The 8,205-nt window shown below is 43.7% G+C and overlaps 1 protein-coding gene across 1 annotated transcript in view; it reads right to left on the bottom strand.

Moving 5' to 3' along the window:
• HNRNPM (heterogeneous nuclear ribonucleoprotein M) overlaps positions 1–8,205 on the bottom strand; it is a gene marked incomplete at its 5' end in the record, with an annotated part of 34,689 nt that overhangs the window by 14,458 nt on the left and 12,026 nt on the right. The gene's annotated exons all lie outside the window — the stretch shown is intronic.

Below are 8,205 nucleotides of genomic sequence, written 5' to 3'. Positions count from 1 at the left end.
GCAGGCTGCAGCTGCGGACTGGAGCTCAGCCGGGCTCTTCTTGGTGGGGGCTGGGCTCAGGGCAGGCAGCAGCAGCACTGGAAGGGGGCTATGGCAAAATCTGGGGTGGCTGCAGCCCCCTCCATAGCTCCCCTCCCAGCACCGACGCCACCCGCCTTGAGCCCATTCCCTGCCAAGAAGAGTCCAGTGTAGCCCTGGCTCCAGCCCACAGCTGCAGCCCTCCTGCCCCTATCTGGGGGCACACGCTCCTGCCCACCCTCCATGCCCTCCCAGGGTGCAAGCAGCACCCCCCCATCCCCCAATGAGCCATGGGGGAGAGGAATATCTAATAAATATACGACCCAGTTCTTGGGTCATGCCTAGGTTGCCCTCTCCACCCATTTTCAGCATGCAGAAGCCCCACTTCTTCCATCCTGTTTGTTTCAGGATGACTAAGGAAGCTTTTGTTATTAGCTTTGAACTTTCAAAGAATATTAAACTCAGCTAAGCCTCTAGTTATTCTCATTTTATTCTTGCATATCTTGATATTAGGAAAAAATAATCACTCTTTTTAATGAGTCCAAATTTCCATTCTTGTTAGATCCTGTACTGATTCTTATTGGCCTGTCTGAGGAGTTTGTTTGTCCATACATTATTTCCCAGCCCCATGTAGCAACTAGGAAAACCCAGAAGCATGGGGAAACCAGAACACCCTCTGTACTACAAGCTGTGGACAGCAAGCATAACTCCATGTATGACACCCTCCAGCTGGGAGGACCAGAGTTCCTCTTTCTGCATCTCCCCCATAAACTTCTCATCTGCTTTAAACTTCTTTCCTAACTAAACCTGTTTGAAGCTCAGCTTCTTTCTCCAGCTTCTGAGTAGGGTCCTCTCCAACCAATTTCTACCTGCTCTGAGCTGCAAAACTTCTTGGTGATCTCCCAGTAACCTGTTTGAGGTTTGGTGGGGAGGAGGGTGCTTCTAGATTTCACTCTATTGCTTTTTTTTTTAAAAAAAAAGTGTATAGGTAGGTATAGTTACTCCCTGACTAATGCTTATCCAACCTCTTCTTGAGACCCTCCAATGAAGATTCCACAGCTTCCCTAGGCAGTCTGTTCCAATGCCTCACTGTGAAGTTTTTCCTGAGTTTTTCCACCCAATCTAAACTTACCTGGCTATAACTTCAAGCTGCTCAAGCATCCTGCCCTCTGCAGCATTAGAGATAAGGTACCATGTCTCTACTTTGTAAGAGCACTTCAGATAGTTGGAAGATTTCTACAGTGTCCCCTCTTAACTGCCTTTCAAGCTCTCATGTTGCTTGCCTTCTAAGTCCGTTATCATTTTAATCACCTGCCTTTGGACCCTCTCTGTAGTGTTTCTATCCAGCCAGTTATCACCTATTAACTAATCCAAATCACCTAACTGCACCTTACCATTATTTGGCAGCACACTTTGTATCTGAATCTATTTCAATTTCTCCAGTGCTCTTTTATCAATACATTTCCACTACTACTGAAGTCTCCAAAACTTTGTACAGATTTCCATTTCCTAGCCACTTCCAAGTCTAACCTGGGGGTCTAGATCAAATCCCCAAAATAATTTCTTTATTAATTGGAAGGAATAATAAAAAAGGACTTTACTTTTCACTAGAACAGGTTCTATTTTTTCTATACCATCACATCTTATATTCCCGAAATCTAGAATCATAATATCACAGAAGAGTAGGGCTGGAAGGAATCTTTGAATGTTTAGTCCAAAACTCTGCTTGACAGAATCACGCATAACCAAACCATCACATGCAGATTCTTGTCTAATCTACTACTAAAACTATATAAAATTAACCTGTCACACATCTATAACACACAGAAACCTAACCTGCCACAGGTAAAGTATGGGGAAGATGACTTTCGACATCTTTCTTGTTTCTTAAAATTTTGCCCAAGAGAGCCATCCATGTCCCTTGCTAGAGGAAGGCAACCACCCTCACAGGCCATTACCAACCTGATCATGGGGCAAAATTCCCTCTCGACCCCAGCGTGGTGATTGGCCCAACCCTAAACAAAGGTACAAGACTCCAACATATTTAAAGACCCTCTCCTTGCTATCCTTCACATTTTGTAAAGTAAAGTATGTTTTTTAATGTTTGCCTCCCTTTCTTTTTTCCCTGCAAGTTAGTTCCCGGTATGCTTCCTTGGTGATCTGCCCTTTATTCCACTGTCCTTTTCCTTTTGCGGCAACCTAGAAGCTCCTTGTGCAGTCACACTGGTTTCTTGGCATTCCTTTTGTACTTCCATTGTGCTGGAATAGTTTTCTGTTGAGATTCCTATACCGTGCCATTTAGGAGCTACTAGCCCCCCTGGGAACTTTATCTTCTAGTCTCTCCTCCTGTAGCATCATGCCTATTATTCTCCTTGAATTGGCTGAAATACACCTTGTTGAAATCTTGCAACTTAGCTCTGCCGGCCTCAGATTTTCCCAGTCTCAGGATCATGAATTTTATCATCTTGTGATCACCACCTCTAAAGTCTTCAATCATCTTCACACCCTCCACTAATTCTTCTCTACTGGGTCAAGACTATATCCAAGATAAATGACCTCCTAGTTGTATCCAACTGCTTGAAATAGCAAGTTGTCCGCCACTCGCATTAGCAACTTGCTCAACACATTATGTTTGGCTGTACTATTTTGCAACAGATGTCCAGAACACAGAAGTGCCCCATCAGTATCACTTCATAATTTTTGGATAATTTTATCGTCACCTCCTTGAAGAGTACATCATCCACCTCTTCTTCCCAACTTGGCAATATACAACTAATCCCCACAATTAGATCACTACTGTGCCTTTCATTTTTTTCCTTCATGCAAATACATTCGCATCTGCTACCCTCTTCCTCCTGAACAGAGAACACGTGCGTCAAACACATACACAAGGTGACACCCACCACCTTCTCTCTCAAATCTGTCCTTCTGAAACAGATGGTAGCTCAAAAGTTGATATTCTCTGTGATACCAATCAAAACATAGCTCATTTCACAGGCCTTAACTTCCATCTTTTCTCATTTGTTCCTCATACTCCTCACATTTGTACACGTACAATCAGACACATTTTGCATTCTGACCTACTTGTTTCCTTTTATACCCTTTGTTGCTCTCTTTGGGCTCTAGACCTTTCCTCAAGTTAAGCAGAAGCTTCTTCTTTCTGGTTGACTGCTCTGTGGCTGAAGGGTTTTGTTACCCCCTCCATGGAACCTAGCTTAAGCTCTTTACTGGGTTGGACAAACGATGCCCAGAGATGCTCTCTCCAGTTCTGGTCAGGTGGCTTCCATCTTTTGATAGCAATCTTTCCCCCCTCAAATATCTTTCCACTGTCAAAGAATCCAAAACCTTCACATCAACACCATCTCAGCCATACATTTACTTGCATGATGTAATCATCCCTTTCCTTCTACTGGAAGGACTGATGAGAACACCACTTACGCCACAAGTCTCCTTGGAGGAGACTAGGAAGATTTTTAATCTGATCAGTGTCATTCTGGTAGTACTGTCACCTGAAGGAGGGATGAGCTTTGGCAGTCTTTCTGTAGCATAATGAACATGGGGCCTCCAGGCAAACAGCACATTTCCCAGGACCCCAAATCCAGATAACAAATTGGTGCTTTTATTTCCATCGGTCTTCTCTTCCCTCTTGATGCAATTGCTTTAGAACACCCATCACTGGGTTCCTGCACCTCCTGGCTCTCTCGACTGCTGTGTCTCTAGTTCTTACCTGCTGGGGTTCGCACCTCTGCTTTTTCCTCAGTTGCTCCACAACAGTATGCAAAAAGCAGTTACTGACTTCAGTCTTATTTTTGAGTTTTGGAGACCCTCCTTTTAGCACTCACATGCTGCCATTTATCTTCCGTGCTCTCTGAACACTCTAGCAGCTTCAGGGTGGATACCTATATGCTTCCAACCCTCTCAATCTTTTCCTCCAGAAGAACACCAGCTTAATCTTACACTTGGTGCAGATGAAATGGTCTTGAATCTCTCGGAGGAACACAAACATGAAACATCCCAGGCAAATAACTGCCGATTCAGTCTCCATTTATGCCTCTTATAGGAGCTATCTAGATTGTAGAAAACCAAGAAGCACACGCAAAAAGCAACCCCCAGGCAAACTCCCTCTCTGTTTGCAAGGGGCTGCCTGGCCCCACCCCTCAATTAGCCAAACCAACCACTTAAAGAAAACTACCCCACACAGAGCTGTGAGCACAAACCCTACCAAGCAGTCACTCCTAAAATAGTGACAAGTCAAACACACAGACAACACAAATCAGAACTCCAGTATTTCTGGTCTTCAGACCACCAGCTCCCAGAAAAGACTCCTCAGTCATTGCTGAGCTACTCTTCTCCCCTCACAGCATCTCCAAGACAAAGCTTCTCCTGTGTTTGCTGCCACCTTTATTATTTCTAAACTACCTAAACAGTTCAACACCCTTCAATATCTGCATTCCAGTTGAAACTAGGATTCCACCATACACTCACTGCTACTATAATGCCTCATTTTGGATCCAAAAATCACGAATTCCAGTTCTTCCATTTTATTGCCCAGGCACCTAATCAGCTAGAATGTGAGAGTATTTCCATTCATAGCTACCGTATTTACTGGAATACAAGACAAATTATTTTTCCCCACAATCAACATGGAGAAAAAAGCCCCTCATCTTACATTCACATACAAAGAAACTTCATTAAATACACTGCATTATCATTAAAGTGCTGCCAAAAGTAGCATGTGCTCAGTAACAGAAACCAACTGTGAAGTTAATTAAATGCAGCCAACACTAAGCATGATTAAAACACATGGCCCATAGTGGGCAAACGAGCTGATGGAAATCTACCACAAAGATAGATTAGGGTAGCCCATCTGAATAAGATATATGGTAGTGCTCATTGAGCAATCCCTGCCCCCAACCTTGAGTCTTCAAGTCATGGCGAGCCACCGCAGGAAATACATTTCAAGGTCTTCACTGCCACAACTAAGCTGCACTTTTCTTCCCCATTTCCAATTATTACCGTTTCTTTACCAGCCTTAAATGTCTGGCAATCATGAAACAAGGCCCCCAAATAATTTACCTAAAATCCTTCTGCTGGCCCTTCTCTCAGCCTGTCACCAATGATTATTGTGGCTCTGCCCTCCATGAGGTGAAACTGGACCAGATTGCCCTGCACTGCATATACATTTTTGGAGGAACCCAGAACTCATGACAAAAACACCTGCGTCCCGTTGCGAGTGGAGGGCTAATTAGTACAAGGATCCTTTGTTTGCACAGAGGTGGGTTGGATCTGGAATACATAAATACATACTGAGCAGTGCTGAGCTATGGAGTCACCATGGCTTAAAACTGCTGACTCTGCTGGCATCCAGCTCAATGAACTATATAGTAAATCATGAGCGTTTTCACAATTAAGTAAGGAACTATGTTAGGGTCTCTTACTAAACAGGGGAGATAATCTAGTGACAGATGATGTGGAAAAGGCTGAAGAGTACTCTGCCGTTTTCACCACAGTCTTAACAGGCAAGATCAGCTCCTAGACTACTGCACCTGGCAGCACAGCTTGGGGAGGAGCTGAGCAGCCAACAGTGCTCACCTCCTACAAACAGGTTAGGAACTATTTAGAAAAGATGGATGTGTACAAGTCCACGTGGACACAATGCACCCAACGGTGCTGAGGGAGTTGGCTGGTGCGATAGAGCTGCTGGCCATTATTGCTGAAAACAGATGTTGACTGGGAGGGGTCCCAGATGATTGGAAAAGAGCAAATATAGTGTCCATCTTTAAGAAATGGAAGAAGGAGGATATGGGAAACTACAGACCCATCAGCTACAGACTGGCTACATTCCCTGGAAAAAATTACGGAGCAGGTCCTCAAGGAATCCATTTCTAAACACTCGCAGAAGAAGGTGGTGATCAGCAAAAGCCAGCATGGATTTACCAAGGTGAAATCATGATTGCCTTCTGTGATGAAATGACAGGCCGTGGATGTGGGGAGAGCAGTGGATGCGACATACCTTGACTTTTGATATAGTTTCCTATATCAAAAAAAGGGGGGGGGGGGGAGGGAGTCATCTTATACTGAAGTAAATACAATAAAGTCATTGCCTGGCCCTCCACTGTCTTTCTATGCCTTAGTGTCCTTTCCTTCTGGGCCACCCCCTCTTACCTTGCTTATTCCTCCCTTCAAATGGAACCCATCTCTAGAAGATAAAAGTCCTTTAGCTACAAGTGCTGGACAGTGGTCATACCTCCTTGGGCTATACATCTTCAGTTATCTTGTCCTGCTTATTCCCTTTTTCTCTTGGGACAGGAAATTAAACAGCTGAGGATCAACTGAGCTTCTAGTTCTTGAAGTACCTTCCTCAGCCTAATACAGCTGTCCTTATTCTTGTCACAGATTATGTGGTCATATAATTTGTACCTCCATGAAAAGTGATTAATTAATGTATTGTTCCCTGTTCTCATAGGAGTCCTCTTCAGCCTGTCTCATGAGTTTATTCCTGGCAGACAACACATCTTCCTGCTTCCTGGGTCATCCCCTGTAGCTGGTTTGTCAGCCCCTTTTAGGATTCAATCCCCAATAATACAAACCTGTCTTTTCCTGGTGTCTACATCTCAGATCTTTTTCCTTTCACTCCTTTTGTCAGTTAATCATGACTTTTGATCTAGCTTGATGCTTCTTTCATTCTTTCTGAAATGAGGTCACCTTTAAGCTTCATTCTCTCTTCCCCTTGACTGGAATTGGCTGTTCTTTACTGTTATGCCATCATATCATTAGATCTTAAGCATTTCTCCTCTTCATCTCTCATTATATAGCGATTATAAATTGGTTGTTTCACCCTGCTCAGTCAGGGGTCAGCAACCTATGTATGGCACATAGGGTAAATCAGGCCTATAAAAGATGTCTGATTCAGCCTGGGGACAGATGTACCATGCCATGCAGGCCCTTCACTGCAAAGTCTACTGCTCTGCTGTATCTGTGCTTCCCTCATTGTACAAGGGTCAGGAATCTGCAGCAGAGTGCAGGCAGCTGCCTGCTCCACAGGGATGTAGACTTCTGGCCAACAACTAGGACTGGGTTGCAAGCTCCAGCCTACGCCAGCAAAAGGATGTTAACCCTTGCACTCTTTTGTACTGACGTCTCAGTCACCTGTTCCTAAGGGTTTCCCTCTTCTGATGTGTCCATCAAAAATCATCCTTCTTGCTAGGCTTCAGAGACCTCTCATCTGTATGTGCAGGTCTCGCCTCCGCTTTCTTCCATCACCTACTTAGAATCCTGCCTGAACTCCACTATTGTTGATAGCTGTATTACCAGCCCCTTGATTATCAACTTCTCCATAAGCACCATCAGGCAACACTTCATGCACATGTAGCTGACATTACAGAGCAACCCCAAAGATGATATACATCCCACTAATTACAGTCATCCTCACTTCCCCAGTCTTGAAAATTCCTCCATGGATGCTAGAGCTGTCACCCTCTGCTCCACCCCCACCACTTTTTATTAAAAAAAAAAGGTGGTAAACCCTTGGGGAAACAAGACCCTTGTAGCAAAGTAAAAGAAAGGAAACAGGGAGGAAAAGCACCACAAAAAAACAAAACCTGAAACTGAACTACCTCAAACTCCCCTCATAAGCTCCTTTTAGTTCTCTTCCAAGTCACTGGCAACTGGTCTTTTATAGCCTGGGGCAGCATCAATCCCCTATTTAGGTTCAGTTCTCAGGAAGAGGCAAAATAGCCTTCCAAAAAACAGTGCTGCTCAACAAAATCCCCTAACAAACTCAGAATACAAAAGATACTAAAAAGATCTAGTACTAATGGACCTTTCACTATTTCAAGGCAGATTTGACCAGTCAGAGAGACAGAGAAACACACTATTACATGTTTCAGATGCTCAACATTTAGATGGTTGCCTCAAAGGTTATTTCATAGTCTGTAGGTTGACTGTATTTTCTGAAGGAGTCTCATTATGAAGCATGTTTTTGGAAGATGTAGAAAACCTGGATTTTTAAATTTATATAGCAACGTGAGGTTTCCCTAATCCCCTCCCCTACAAAGTCTGTGTACTAGAATCTCTCAAGCTGTTAGTGCACATTTTTGTGATAGTGGCAGTTGAAACTGGGACATTTTCTCTTTCCTAATTTCTAGGTTATAGATTTTCATGTGGGCTTTGATTTTTTTTTTTTTT

Source organism: Gavialis gangeticus, unplaced genomic scaffold (assembly GCF_001723915.1).
Source record: "Gavialis gangeticus isolate Ggan-Ray unplaced genomic scaffold, GavGan_comp1, whole genome shotgun sequence".
Lineage (NCBI taxonomy): Eukaryota > Metazoa > Chordata > Crocodylia > Gavialidae > Gavialis > Gavialis gangeticus.
Note: the sequence above shows the minus strand (reverse complement) of the source record. Positions and strands in the feature narration are given on the sequence as shown.